This window comes from Microtus pennsylvanicus, chromosome 12 (assembly GCF_037038515.1).
Source record: "Microtus pennsylvanicus isolate mMicPen1 chromosome 12, mMicPen1.hap1, whole genome shotgun sequence".
NCBI lineage: Eukaryota > Metazoa > Chordata > Mammalia > Rodentia > Cricetidae > Microtus > Microtus pennsylvanicus.
The window spans coordinates 95,577,907-95,593,053 of NC_134590.1; positions in this window are offsets into that span (position 1 = coordinate 95,577,907).

A 15,147-nucleotide genomic window follows, 5' to 3' on the forward strand; every position below is an offset into this window, starting at 1 on the left:
GGGCTGGAGAGATGGCTCAGCGGTTAAGAGCATTGCCTGCTCTTCCAAAGGTCCTGAGTTCAATTCCCAGCAACCACATGGTGGCTCACAACCATCTGTAATAGGGTCTGGTGCTCTCTTCTGGCCTTCAGACATACACACAGAAAGAATATTGTATACATAATAAATACATATTTATTTTTTAAAAAAAAGCATTTGAACGCATCGGCACAGGAGACCACTTCCTAAATCTAACTCCAGTAGCACAGACTCTGAGAGAAACAAAATTAATCAATGGGACCTCGTGAAACTGAAAGGCTTCTTCTGTAAAGCAAAGGACATGGCCAACAAGACAAAACGACGGCCTTACAGAATAGGCAAAGATCTTCACTAACCCCACATCAGACAGAGGTCTGATCTCCAAAATATACAAAGAACTCAAGACATTGGTCATTTCAAGAACAAATAATCCAGTTCACAACATGGAGGTACAGACCTAAACAGAGAACTCTCAACCGAGAAATGTAAAATGGCTGAAAGACACTTAAGGAGATGTTCAACACCCTTAGTCATCAGAGATATGTATATCAAAACAGCTCTGAGATTCCACTTTATACCTGTAAGAATGGCCAAGATCTAAAACACTGATGACAACTTATGCTGGAGAGGATGTGGGGAAAAGGGAACACTCCTGCATCGCTGGTGGGAATGCAAGCTGGTACCGCCCCCTTTGGATGTCAGTGTGGCGATTTCTCAGAAAATTAGGAAACAACCTTCCTCAAGACCCAGCAATACCACGTTTAGGTATATATGTAAAGGATGCTCAATTGTGCCACGAGGACATGGGCTCAACTATGCTCATAGCAGCATTGTTTGTCATAGCCAGAACCTTGGGAGAGGGTTGAAGGGGAGGCATGGAAAGAGAGGAAAGAAAAACGTAGAGCTTAACAAAAATAAATAAAAGAAACAAAGGCGGGTAGTGGTGGCACATTCCTTTAATCCCAGCACTTGGGAGGCAAAGGCAGGTGGATCTTTGTGAATTTGAGGCCAGCCTGGTCTACAAGGGTTAGTTCCAAAGCTACAGAGAAACCCTGTCATGAAAAACCAAAAATAAATAAATAATTAGGCATGGATTGTTTAAAAAAAATTCAAACGCAAACCAAGTAGAAATAACTACTTTCAGTATGCCATTCAAGAATTAGGGAACCCTTTATCCCAGCATGTGGGAGACACAGGCAGAAGGACATCTGTGAGTTAAAATCCAGACTCATCTACCAAGTGAGATCACAAGACTCGTGCACTGTCTCATAGGTCCTAAATTCCCATGATCCAGTTTCTAGGACCAAGGAGACAGTTTATAATGTCTCCTTCTTCTTTCCTTCCTTCCTTCCTTTTTTTTTTGGGGGGGGTGGTGTTTGGTCAAACTTTTATATATGTTTTTTTTTTATTTGGGTTGGGGGCCTCTCTATAAAGCCTGGGAATTCACAGAGGTCCACCTGCCTCTGTCTCTTTGATGATAGAATAAAAGATGTGCACCACAATAACCAGGCTCAGTTTCTTGTACATTTAGTTTAATTTCAAATTTTGTTTGTATCTCTTGGTCTGCACCAAGTGTGTCCCTGTGGGGGTGGGGGGGCAGGGAAGTTGTCCTATTTTAGAACATTTTATTTTACTTTTATTTGAGACAGTCTTTCCGGTTGTGTAGAACTTATTTTAATTTCAAATTTTTAAAGAATTTTTTTATGATTTATTTAACTTTATTTTATGTGCAGTTGTGTGAAACTGGATTTACAATCACTTATGAGCTGCTGCCTTGTGGGGGTTACATCTCAGGAGCACAAGAACCCAATCTGTGCTGTACTCCCTGTCACCAAAAGAGGTCACTAGATCCCCACCATGTGGTTTCTGGACATTCCAGAAATTCCATCTCTCCAGTTCTCATTCTTTCATTGTTCCTCCTGCATGCCTGCATCTAGTGAGAGAGTGGGCACCTTTCCTCCCTGCTTCTGTGTATCTGTGTCTGTCACGTCCTGGATAGCCAGAGTGCCCGCCACCTACGCCTGAGAGATAGATGTACGCCTGAGAGATAGATGTGGCCGGCAGCCCTGGGGCTGGGGTAAAGGGAGAGAGTGGGTTCCCTGGAGAGCCTTGGGCAGAGGCTCTGTGGATTCCCTGCAGGAGGCCGCACCACCTCTGAGGAGCCCATGGGGGAGGGGAAAAGGGAAGGTCAACCAGACAGTCCTGCCTGGCTTTTGCTTTGCTTTGTTTTTGTTTTTGTTTGTTTGTTTTATTTTATTTTCCGGTACAGCTGTGACCAGGTCTGGATCCAGGACAGACTCCAAAGCTAGAGAGAAATCCTGTCTCAGAAAACAACAAGAACAACCAAAAAATAAATAAATACATAAACTAATAAATGAATGGATAGATAGCTAGATAGCCAGACACACACACACACACACACACACAGAGAGAGAGAGAGAGAGAGAGAGAGAGAGAGAGAGAGAGAGAGAGAGAGATGATAAAAACACCTCCAAGATCAGGGAGACCAAGGCAGGCAGATCACTGTGAGTTTAAGGCTCCCTTGTTCTGCAGATTGAGATTCAAGGCCAGGCAAAGTGACACAGAGAAACCCCGTTTTCAAAAAAAAAAAAAGGTGAGGGCTGGAGAGAGATGGCTCTGTGGTTAAGAGTTCTGACTGCTCTTCCAGAGGACCCAGGTTCAATTCCTTACCACCCACATGGCAGTCAACAGCTGTCGGTAACTCCAAGATCGGACACCCTCAGATAGACATACATGCAGGCAAAACACCAATGACAATAAAATGAAAATAAATAAATTATTAGGAAAATAAATATATAGAAAAGGTGTTTAGTGCATGCCTTTAATCTCAGCACTAGGAGGCAGAGGCAGATGACTCTCTGTGAGTCTGAGGCCAGTCTTGTCTACAAAGTGAGTCCCAGTGCATACAAGGGTACACAACGAAACCTTATGTTGAACAACCACAAATAAGCAAACAAATAGAGAGATAATAGCAATAAAAATATTTGAGAGTTCAAATAATTGACTTCATCCACAATAAAAGAATATAAAAATAAAAATATCAAATGCACTTGAACACATTGGCACAGGAGAACGCTTGCTAAATAGAACCCCAGTAGCACAGACACTGAGAGAAAAATAAAAAAAAGAAAAGAAAAAAAACAAAAAAAAACAAAGAAAAAAACTAAAGAGAGAAAAAAAAAGAAAAAAAGGAAAAAAAGAAAAAAAAGAAGAAAAAAAAGAAAAAAAGAAAAAAAAGAAAAAAAGAAAGAAAAAAAAAAGAAAAAAAAACAGACACTGAGAGAAACAATTAATAAGTGAGACGTCCTGAAACTGAAAAGCTTCTGTAAAGCAAAGAACATGGCCAAGAAGACAAAACGACGGCCTTACAGAATGGGAAAAGATCTTCACTAATCTCCAAAATACACAAAGAACTCGAGAAATTGGTCATCCAAAGAACAAATAATCCAATTTTAAAAAATGGAGTACAGACCTAAACAGAGAACTCTCAACAGAGGGATCTAAAATGGTTGAAAGACACTTAAATGTTGGGTCGAGGGGGGGGGTCATGCAAAGATGAGAACACCACCAAGTCTAATAAACCAAAAACAAACTTAAAAATACAAACACACCGCGAGTCACAGAAGCTTATCAGCTAGCTGAGACCACAGGCAGAGTTTGGGCTTCTGACACTGTGGCAAAAGGCCGGTTTCTGAAACCCATTTTTATAGTAGGGGCATCGCAGGGCAGTGGTGGCGCAAGCCTTTAATCCCAGCACTCGGGAAGCAGAGGCAGGCGGATCTCTGTGAGTTCGAGACCAGCCTGGTCTACAAGAGCTAGTTCCAGGACAGGCTCCAAAACCACAGAGAAACCCTGTCTCGAAAAACCAAAAAAATAAAAATGAAAATAATAAGAATAAAATAAAATGTTAAAAAAAAAGAAAAATTCTGATTTTGATATCATTTCCAGGAATACTGATGCAGTGAATTATTTGGAACATTTTCACTTCCGACAGAAAAAAATAAAAATGTCATTTTATTGATTTCTTTTAGAGGGTCTCTTTCCCACCAGGATGGTTTGCACTTGCTGGGTTGTTGAAGATGATCTCCTGATCCTTGTATTCCCAGTTCCTGAGTGCTGCCGGCAGGACAGACATGGGCTCACTATACACTCGAGTTTTTGACGCAGTACTGAGAACCTGGAGCCCAAAGGACAAGGCTTCAGCTTCCCCTGCCCCTCTGACATAGGCCAGATACATAAATGATTACCCAGATTTTATTTAAATCTCTCAGTGTGGCTTGTGTATGTGGGGGAGACAGGGAAGGTATCACATTTCAAAACATTTTCATAACTGCACTTAGCACTGTATTCTTTTCCATTTATTTTACTTTTATTTGAGAGTGTTTCCAATTGTGTGGGACTTAGTTAAATTTCAATTTCTTAAGGAATTTTTTTTATGATTTTCTTAACTTTATTTTATGTGCAATGGTCTGAAGATGTCAGATCACCCAGAAACTGAATTTACAATCACTATGAGCTGCCATGCAGGTGCTGGGAATTGAACCCAATTTCTCTGGAAGAGCCGCGAAACTAGCTCTCCAGGCTCTTCTTAATTTAAAAGTTTATTTATGTGTCTCTGGGTGTGCCTGTGCCTGTGTTTGGTTTGTGTGTGTGTTGGGGGGGGGGGGTTGTGTGTGGGGGGGTGGCTTTTGACCTCACCAGACAAAGGCATTCAAGAGCACTGGCTCCATATTTAGCAGAAACAGGATCATTGGGAGTTTTAGGACAGCCTGGTCTACAAGAAAGGAGCTAGTTTTAACAACAGTCTCCAAAGCAGCAGAGAAACCCTGTCTCATAAAGCAAAACACAAAACCAAACATATTTGAGAGAGAGAGAGAGAGAGAGAGAGAGAGAGAGAGAGAGAGAGAGAGAACAGCTAGGGCTGTTACACAGAGAAACCATGCCTCAAGAACTAACTAATAAAAGAAGGGGGAAAAAAGCAAGAGAGCAAGAAAGCAAAAAAATCAAGCAAGCAAGCAAGAAGGAAAGCTAGAGAGAAACCCTGTCTCAGAAAACAAAAAAATAAATAAATAAACTAATAAATGAAATGAATGGATAGATAGATAGATAGATAGATAGATAGATAGATAGATAGATAGATAGATAGATAGATAGATAGATGATAAAACACCTCCAAGATCAGGGAGACCAAAGCAGGCAGATCACTGTGAGTTTAAGGCTACTTTGTTCTGCAGATTGAGATTCAGGACAGGCAAAGTGACACAGAAAAACCCTGTTTTCAAAAAAAATGTGTTTAGTGTACGCCTTTAATGCCATCACTAGAAGGCAGAGGCAGGCGGATCTCTGTGAGTCTGAGGCCAGTCTTGTTTACAAAGTGAGTCCCAGGGCATACAAGGATACACAAGGAAACCCCGTGTTGCAAACCCACAAATAAACAAACAGATAATAACAATAAAAATATTTGAGAGTTCAAATAATTGACCTCATCCACAATAAAAAAAAATATAAAAATAAAAATATCAAAAGCATTTGAACGGGGGCTGGAGAGATGGCTCAGCGGTTAAGAGCATTGCCTGCTCTTCCAAAGGTCCTGAGTTCAATTCCCAGCAACCACATGGTGGCTCACAACCATCTGTAATAGGGTCTGGTGCTCTCTTCTGGCCTTCAGACATACACACAGAAAGAATATTGTATACATAATAAATACATATTTATTTTTTAAAAAAAAGCATTTGAACGCATCGGCACAGGAGACCACTTCCTAAATCTAACTCCAGTAGCACAGACTCTGAGAGAAACAAAATTAATCAATGGGACCTCGTGAAACTGAAAGGCTTCTTCTGTAAAGCAAAGGACATGGCCAACAAGACAAAACGACGGCCTTACAGAATAGGCAAAGATCTTCACTAACCCCACATCAGACAGAGGTCTGATCTCCAAAATATACAAAGAACTCAAGACATTGGTCATTTCAAGAACAAATAATCCAGTTCACAACATGGAGGTACAGACCTAAACAGAGAACTCTCAACCGAGAAATGTAAAATGGCTGAAAGACACTTAAGGAGATGTTCAACACCCTTAGTCATCAGAGATATGTATATCAAAACAGCTCTGAGATTCCACTTTATACCTGTAAGAATGGCCAAGATCTAAAACACTGATGACAACTTATGCTGGAGAGGATGTGGGGAAAAGGGAACACTCCTGCATCGCTGGTGGGAATGCAAGCTGGTACCGCCCCCTTTGGATGTCAGTGTGGCGATTTCTCAGAAAATTAGGAAACAACCTTCCTCAAGACCCAGCAATACCACGTTTAGGTATATATGTAAAGGATGCTCAATTGTGCCACGAGGACATGGGCTCAACTATGCTCATAGCAGCATTGTTTGTCATAGCCAGAACCTTGGGAGAGGGTTGAAGGGGAGGCATGGAAAGAGAGGAAAGAAAAACGTAGAGCTTAACAAAAATAAATAAAAGAAACAAAGGCGGGTAGTGGTGGCACATTCCTTTAATCCCAGCACTTGGGAGGCAAAGGCAGGTGGATCTTTGTGAATTTGAGGCCAGCCTGGTCTACAAGGGTTAGTTCCAAAGCTACAGAGAAACCCTGTCATGAAAAACCAAAAATAAATAAATAATTAGGCATGGATTGTTTAAAAAAAATTCAAACGCAAACCAAGTAGAAATAACTACTTTCAGTATGCCATTCAAGAATTAGGGAACCCTTTATCCCAGCATGTGGGAGACACAGGCAGAAGGACATCTGTGAGTTAAAATCCAGACTCATCTACCAAGTGAGATCACAAGACTCGTGCACTGTCTCATAGGTCCTAAATTCCCATGATCCAGTTTCTAGGACCAAGGAGACAGTTTATAATGTCTCCTTCTTCTTTCCTTCCTTCCTTCCTTTTTTTTTGGGGGGGGGTGGTGTTTGGTCAAACTTTTATATATGTTTTTTTTTTTATTTGGGTTGGGGGCCTCTCTATAAAGCCTGGGAATTCACAGAGGTCCACCTGCCTCTGTCTCTTTGATGATAGAATAAAAGATGTGCACCACAATAACCAGGCTCAGTTTCTTGTACATTTAGTTTAATTTCAAATTTTGTTTGTATCTCTTGGTCTGCACCAAGTGTGTCCCTGTGGGGGTGGGGGGGCAGGGAAGTTGTCCTATTTTAGAACATTTTATTTTACTTTTATTTGAGACAGTCTTTCCGGTTGTGTAGAACTTATTTTAATTTCAAATTTTTAAAGAATTTTTTTATGATTTATTTAACTTTATTTTATGTGCAGTTGTGTGAAACTGGATTTACAATCACTTATGAGCTGCTGCCTTGTGGGGGTTACATCTCAGGAGCACAAGAACCCAATCTGTGCTGTACTCCCTGTCACCAAAAGAGGTCACTAGATCCCCACCATGTGGTTTCTGGACATTCCAGAAATTCCATCTCTCCAGTTCTCATTCTTTCATTGTTCCTCCTGCATGCCTGCATCTAGTGAGAGAGTGGGCACCTTTCCTCCCTGCTTCTGTGTATCTGTGTCTGTCACGTCCTGGATAGCCAGAGTGCCCGCCACCTACGCCTGAGAGATAGATGTACGCCTGAGAGATAGATGTGGCCGGCAGCCCTGGGGCTGGGGTAAAGGGAGAGAGTGGGTTCCCTGGAGAGCCTTGGGCAGAGGCTCTGTGGATTCCCTGCAGGAGGCCGCACCACCTCTGAGGAGCCCATGGGGGAGGGGAAAAGGGAAGGTCAACCAGACAGTCCTGCCTGGCTTTTGCTTTGCTTTGTTTTTGTTTTTGTTTGTTTGTTTTATTTTATTTTCCGGTACAGCTGTGACCAGGTCTGGATCCAGGACAGACTCCAAAGCTAGAGAGAAATCCTGTCTCAGAAAACAACAAGAACAACCAAAAAATAAATAAATACATAAACTAATAAATGAATGGATAGATAGCTAGATAGCCAGACACACACACACACACACACACACACAGAGAGAGAGAGAGAGAGAGAGAGAGAGAGAGAGAGATGATAAAAACACCTCCAAGATCAGGGAGACCAAGGCAGGCAGATCACTGTGAGTTTAAGGCTCCCTTGTTCTGCAGATTGAGATTCAAGGCCAGGCAAAGTGACACAGAGAAACCCCGTTTTCAAAAAAAAAAAAAGGTGAGGGCTGGAGAGAGATGGCTCTGTGGTTAAGAGTTCTGACTGCTCTTCCAGAGGACCCAGGTTCAATTCCTTACCACCCACATGGCAGTCAACAGCTGTCGGTAACTCCAAGATCGGACACCCTCAGATAGACATACATGCAGGCAAAACACCAATGACAATAAAATGAAAATAAATAAATTATTAGGAAAATAAATATATAGAAAAGGTGTTTAGTGCATGCCTTTAATCTCAGCACTAGGAGGCAGAGGCAGATGACTCTCTGTGAGTCTGAGGCCAGTCTTGTCTACAAAGTGAGTCCCAGTGCATACAAGGGTACACAACGAAACCTTATGTTGAACAACCACAAATAAGCAAACAAATAGAGAGATAATAGCAATAAAAATATTTGAGAGTTCAAATAATTGACTTCATCCACAATAAAAGAATATAAAAATAAAAATATCAAATGCACTTGAACACATTGGCACAGGAGAACGCTTGCTAAATAGAACCCCAGTAGCACAGACACTAAGAGAAAAATAAAAAAAAGAAAAGAAAAAAAACAAAAAAAAACAAAGAAAAAAACTAAAGAGAGAAAAAAAAAGAAAAAAAGGAAAAAAAGAAAAAAAAGAAGAAAAAAAAGAAAAAAAGAAAAAAAAGAAAAAAAGAAAGAAAAAAAAAGAAAAAAAAACAGACACTGAGAGAAACAATTAATAAGTGAGACGTCCTGAAACTGAAAAGCTTCTGTAAAGCAAAGAACATGGCCAAGAAGACAAAACGACGGCCTTACAGAATGGGAAAAGATCTTCACTAATCTCCAAAATACACAAAGAACTCGAGAAATTGGTCATCCAAAGAACAAATAATCCAATTTTAAAAAATGGAGTACAGACCTAAACAGAGAACTCTCAACAGAGGGATCTAAAATGGTTGAAAGACACTTAAATGTTGGGTCGAGGGGGGGGGTCATGCAAAGATGAGAACACCACCAAGTCTAATAAACCAAAAACAAACTTAAAAATACAAACACACCGCGAGTCACAGAAGCTTATCAGCTAGCTGAGACCACAGGCAGAGTTTGGGCTTCTGACACTGTGGCAAAAGGCCGGTTTCTGAAACCCATTTTTATAGTAGGGGCATCGCAGGGCAGTGGTGGCGCAAGCCTTTAATCCCAGCACTCGGGAAGCAGAGGCAGGCGGATCTCTGTGAGTTCGAGACCAGCCTGATCTACAGAGCTAGTTCCAGGACAGGCTCCAAAGCCACAGAGAAACCCTGTCTCGAAAAACCAAAAAAAAAAAAAATATGTTTCTCTGGATGTGCCTCTGTGTGTGTGTGTGTGTGTGTGTGTGTGTGTGTGTGTGTGTGTTGTGTGTGTGTGTGTGTGTTTATGGGGTGGCTTTTGAACTAACCAAGATGACTGGTTCCATATCTGGCAGAGAGGCAGGTGGATCTCTGGGAGTTTGAGGCCAGCCAGCCTGGTTGACAAGAGCTAGTTCCAAAGACAGGCTCCAAAGCAACAGAGAAACCCTTCCTTGAAAATCAAAACAAGAACACAAACCAAAAATAAAATAAAACATAAATTAAATGAGTGTGAGAGAGAGAGAGAGAAGAAATGTTGATTTGTTGATTTACAGACAAGAAATAAGAAAATATAAAACCATAATGTTACCAAGATGACAGCCTGGTTTATATAGTGAGTTAAAGGTATTATACAGAGAAACCCTTCACCAAAAATAATAATAATAATAATAATAATAATAATAATAATAATAATAATAATAATAAAAGAAGAAAACAGAAAAAAAACAAGTAAGGAAAAAGAAAGGAAGGAAGGAAGGAAGGAAGGAAGGAAGGAAGGAAGGAAGGAAAAAAACAGGTGTTTTCCTTTTTTTCTTTGTTTATCTCAGGTTATTTTATTTTAATTTATTTTTTTAATTGCAGCAGCGGCAGTATATTTTGGGCAGCACATTTCTTTATTCTCAGTTCTCAGCCCTCAGAAATCAGGAGAGGCAGAAACAGGCAAATCGCTGTGAGTTTGAGGCCACCTCGTTCTGCAGTGTGAGTTTTAGGACAGGCAAAGCGACAGACACAGAGAAACCCTGACTTAGGGGGGGAAAGTGTGTTTAGTACAGGCCTTTAATTCCGGCACTAGGAAGCAGAGGTAGAGGCAGGGGCAGCTAGATCTCTGTGAGTCTGAGGCCAGCCTTGTCTACAAAGTGAGTTCCAGGGACACAGGGAACCTCTATGTAAAAAAAAACACACAAATAAACTAATAATCATCATCATCATCATCATCATCATCTAAGAGCTCAATTAATTGACTTCACCCAAAATTCAAAAATAAAAAAAGAGTGTGTCTGACTGATCAGTGAAAGGACTATGTGGGCCAAGGGGCTGCCACAATTATTGCTTGGTGAGAGGGAGGAACTGAGGGAGGGAGGGAGGGAGGGAGGGAGGGAGGGAGGGAAGGAAGGAGGGAGGGAGGGAGGGAGGCCTGCTTTCTTAGGGTTCTTTTTCAGTAGTTGTGTTTGTACAACCCCACACACCACTTCTCATACTAAATACCGAGTCTGAGAAAATTAAAACAGCTGTGGAAAATTCCCACTTGGATGTCTGTTCCTGCCCTGTAAAACAAGAACCACAACAAAAATATCCATATCTAAGCAGGCCAATTAAGTTGTAGCCTCACCCTTTAAAGGTTCTAGCTGTTGGGAAGGGCTGGTGACCTTGAACTTTACTAGTCTCTGAAATCTGCCTTCTCACTTTTACCAGGTGCCCTCAGGGGCCAGGAGTGGAGGCCAGGGCCCCTGCTACAGGAGATTTCCTAGATCACCTACAGGCTCTTAGGATTCCTGGGCCTGCTTAGAGAAAGACACACGACACGTGAGACGCAGAGAAAAAAATTTTCTGAGACAAGGATTCTCTTAGCTTTGGCACCTGTCCTGGAACTGTAGATGACCAGGCTGGCCTCAAACTCACAGAGATCTGCCTGCCTCTGTCTGCCACAGAGAAAATTACAACAGCCATGGAATAATATGAAAAATTCTGATTTACGCCAGGCAGTGGTGGCGCACGCCTTTAATCCCAGCACTTGGGAGGCAGAGGCAGGCGGATCTCTGTGATTTCGAGACCAGCCTGGTCTACAAGAGCTAGTTCCAGGACAGGCTCCAAAACCACAGAGAAACCCTGTCTCGAAAAACCAAAAAAATAAAAATGAAAATAATAAGAATAAAATAAAATGTTAAAAAAAAAGAAAAATTCTGATTTTGATATCATTTCCAGGAATACTGATGCAGTGAATTATTTGGAACATTTTCACTTCCGACAGAAAAAAATAAAAATGTCATTTTATTGATTTCTTTTAGAGGGTCTCTTTCCCACCAGGATGGTTTGCACTTGCTGGGTTGTTGAAGATGATCTCCTGATCCTTGTATTCCCAGTTCCTGAGTGCTGCCGGCAGGACAGACATGGGCTCACTATACACTCGAGTTTTTGACGCAGTACTGAGAACCTGGAGCCCAAAGGACAAGGCTTCAGCTTCCCCTGCCCCTCTGACATAGGCCAGATACATAAATGATTACCCAGATTTTATTTAAATCTCTCAGTGTGGCTTGTGTATGTGGGGGAGACAGGGAAGGTATCACATTTCAAAACATTTTCATAACTGCACTTAGCACTGTATTCTTTTCCATTTATTTTACTTTTATTTGAGAGTGTTTCCAATTGTGTGGGACTTAGTTAAATTTCAATTTCTTAAGGAATTTTTTTATGATTTTCTTAACTTTATTTTATGTGCAATGGTCTGAAGATGTCAGATCACCCAGAAACTGAATTTACAATCACTATGAGCTGCCATGCAGGTGCTGGGAATTGAACCCAATTTCTCTGGAAGAGCCGCGAAACTAGCTCTCCAGGCTCTTCTTAATTTAAAAGTTTATTTATGTGTCTCTGGGTGTGCCTGTGCCTGTGTTTGGTTTGTGTGTGTGTTGGGGGGGGGTTGTGTGTGGGGGGGTGGCTTTTGACCTCACCAGACAAAGGCATTCAAGAGCACTGGCTCCATATTTAGCAGAAACAGGATCATTGGGAGTTTTAGGACAGCCTGGTCTACAAGAAAGGAGCTAGTTTTAACAACAGTCTCCAAAGCAGCAGAGAAACCCTGTCTCATAAAGCAAAACACAAAACCAAACATATTTGAGAGAGAGAGAGAGAGAGAGAGAGAGAGAGAGAGAGAGAGAGAGAGAACAGCTAGGGCTGTTACACAGAGAAACCATGCCTCAAGAACTAACTAATAAAAGAAGGGGGAAAAAAGCAAGAGAGCAAGAAAGCAAAAAAATCAAGCAAGCAAGCAAGAAGGAAAGCTAGAGAGAAACCCTGTCTCAGAAAACAAAAAAATAAATAAATAAACTAATAAATGAAGTGAATGGATAGATAGATAGATAGATAGATAGATAGATAGATAGATAGATAGATAGATAGATAGATAGATAGATAGATGATAAAACACCTCCAAGATCAGGGAGACCAAAGCAGGCAGATCACTGTGAGTTTAAGGCTACTTTGTTCTGCAGATTGAGATTCAGGACAGGCAAAGTGACACAGAAAAACCCTGTTTTCAAAAAAAATGTGTTTAGTGTACGCCTTTAATGCCATCACTAGAAGGCAGAGGCAGGCGGATCTCTGTGAGTCTGAGGCCAGTCTTGTTTACAAAGTGAGTCCCAGGGCATACAAGGATACACAAGGAAACCCCGTGTTGCAAACCCACAAATAAACAAACAGATAATAACAATAAAAATATTTGAGAGTTCAAATAATTGACCTCATCCACAATAAAAAAAAATATAAAAATAAAAATATCAAAAGCATTTGAACGGGGGCTGGAGAGATGGCTCAGCGGTTAAGAGCATTGCCTGCTCTTCCAAAGGTCCTGAGTTCAATTCCCAGCAACCACATGGTGGCTCACAACCATCTGTAATAGGGTCTGGTGCTCTCTTCTGGCCTTCAGACATACACACAGAAAGAATATTGTATACATAATAAATACATATTTATTTTTTAAAAAAAAGCATTTGAACGCATCGGCACAGGAGACCACTTCCTAAATCTAACTCCAGTAGCACAGACTCTGAGAGAAACAAAATTAATCAATGGGACCTCGTGAAACTGAAAGGCTTCTTCTGTAAAGCAAAGGACATGGCCAACAAGACAAAACGACGGCCTTACAGAATGGGCAAAGATCTTCACTAACCCCACATCAGACAGAGGTCTGATCTCCAAAATATACAAAGAACTCAAGACATTGGTCATTTCAAGAACAAATAATCCAGTTCACAACATGGAGGTACAGACCTAAACAGAGAACTCTCAACCGAGAAATCTAAAATGGCTGAAAGACACTTAAGGAGATGTTCAACACCCTTAGTCATCAGAGATATGTAAATCAAAACAGCTCTGAGATTCCACTTTATACCTGTAAGAATGGCCAAGATCTAAAACACTGATGACAACTTATGCTGGAGAGGATGTGGGGAAAAGGGAACACTCCTGCATCGCTGGTGGGAATGCAAGCTGGTACCGCCCCCTTTGGATGTCAGTGTGGCGATTTCTCAGAAAATTAGGAAACAACCTTCCTCAAGACCCAGCAATACCACGTTTAGGTATATATGTAAAGGATGCTCAATTGTGCCACGAGGACATGGGCTCAACTATGCTCATAGCAGCATTGTTTGTCATAGCCAGAACCTTGGGAGAGGGTTGAAGGGGAGGCATGGAAAGAGAGGAAAGAAAAACGTAGAGCTTAACAAAAATAAATAAAAGAAACAAAGGCGGGTAGTGGTGGCACATTCCTTTAATCCCAGCACTTGGGAGGCAAAGGCAGGTGGATCTTTGTGAATTTGAGGCCAGCCTGGTCTACAAGGGTTAGTTCCAAAGCTACAGAGAAACCCTGTCATGAAAAACCAAAAATAAATAAATAATTAGGCATGGATTGTTTAAAAAAAATTCAAACGCAAACCAAGTAGAAATAACTACTTTCAGTATGCCATTCAAGAATTAGGGAACCCTTTATCCCAGCATGTGGGAGACACAGGCAGAAGGACATCTGTGAGTTAAAATCCAGACTCATCTACCAAGTGAGATCACAAGACTCGTGCACTGTCTCATAGGTCCTAAATTCCCATGATCCAGTTTCTAGGACCAAGGAGACAGTTTATAATGTCTCCTTCTTCTTTCCTTCCTTCCTTCCTTTTTTTTTTGGGGGGGGTGGTGTTTGGTCAAACTTTTATATATGTTTTTTTTTATTTGGGTTGGGGGCCTCTCTATAAAGCCTGGGAATTCACAGAGGTCCACCTGCCTCTGTCTCTTTGATGATAGAATAAAAGATGTGCACCACAATAACCAGGCTCAGTTTCTTGTACATTTAGTTTAATTTCAAATTTTGTTTGTATCTCTTGGTCTGCACCAAGTGTGTCCCTGTGGGGGTGGGGGGGCAGGGAAGTTGTCCTATTTTAGAACATTTTATTTTACTTTTATTTGAGACAGTCTTTCCGGTTGTGTAGAACTTATTTTAATTTCAAATTTTTAAAGAATTTTTTTATGATTTATTTAACTTTATTTTATGTGCAGTTGTGTGAAACTGGATTTACAATCACTTATGAGCTGCTGCCTTGTGGGGGTTACATCTCAGGAGCACAAGAACCCAATCTGTGCTGTACTCCCTGTCACCAAAAGAGGTCACTAGATCCCCACCATGTGGTTTCTGGACATTCCAGAAATTCCATCTCTCCAGTTCTCATTCTTTCATTGTTCCTCCTGCATGCCTGCATCTAGTGAGAGAGTGGGCACCGTTCCTCCCTGCTTCTGTGTATCTGTGTCTGTCACGTCCTGGATAGCCAGAGTGCCTGCCACCTACGCCTGAGAGATAGATGTACGCCTGAGAGATAGATGTGGCCGGCAGCCCTGGGGCTGGG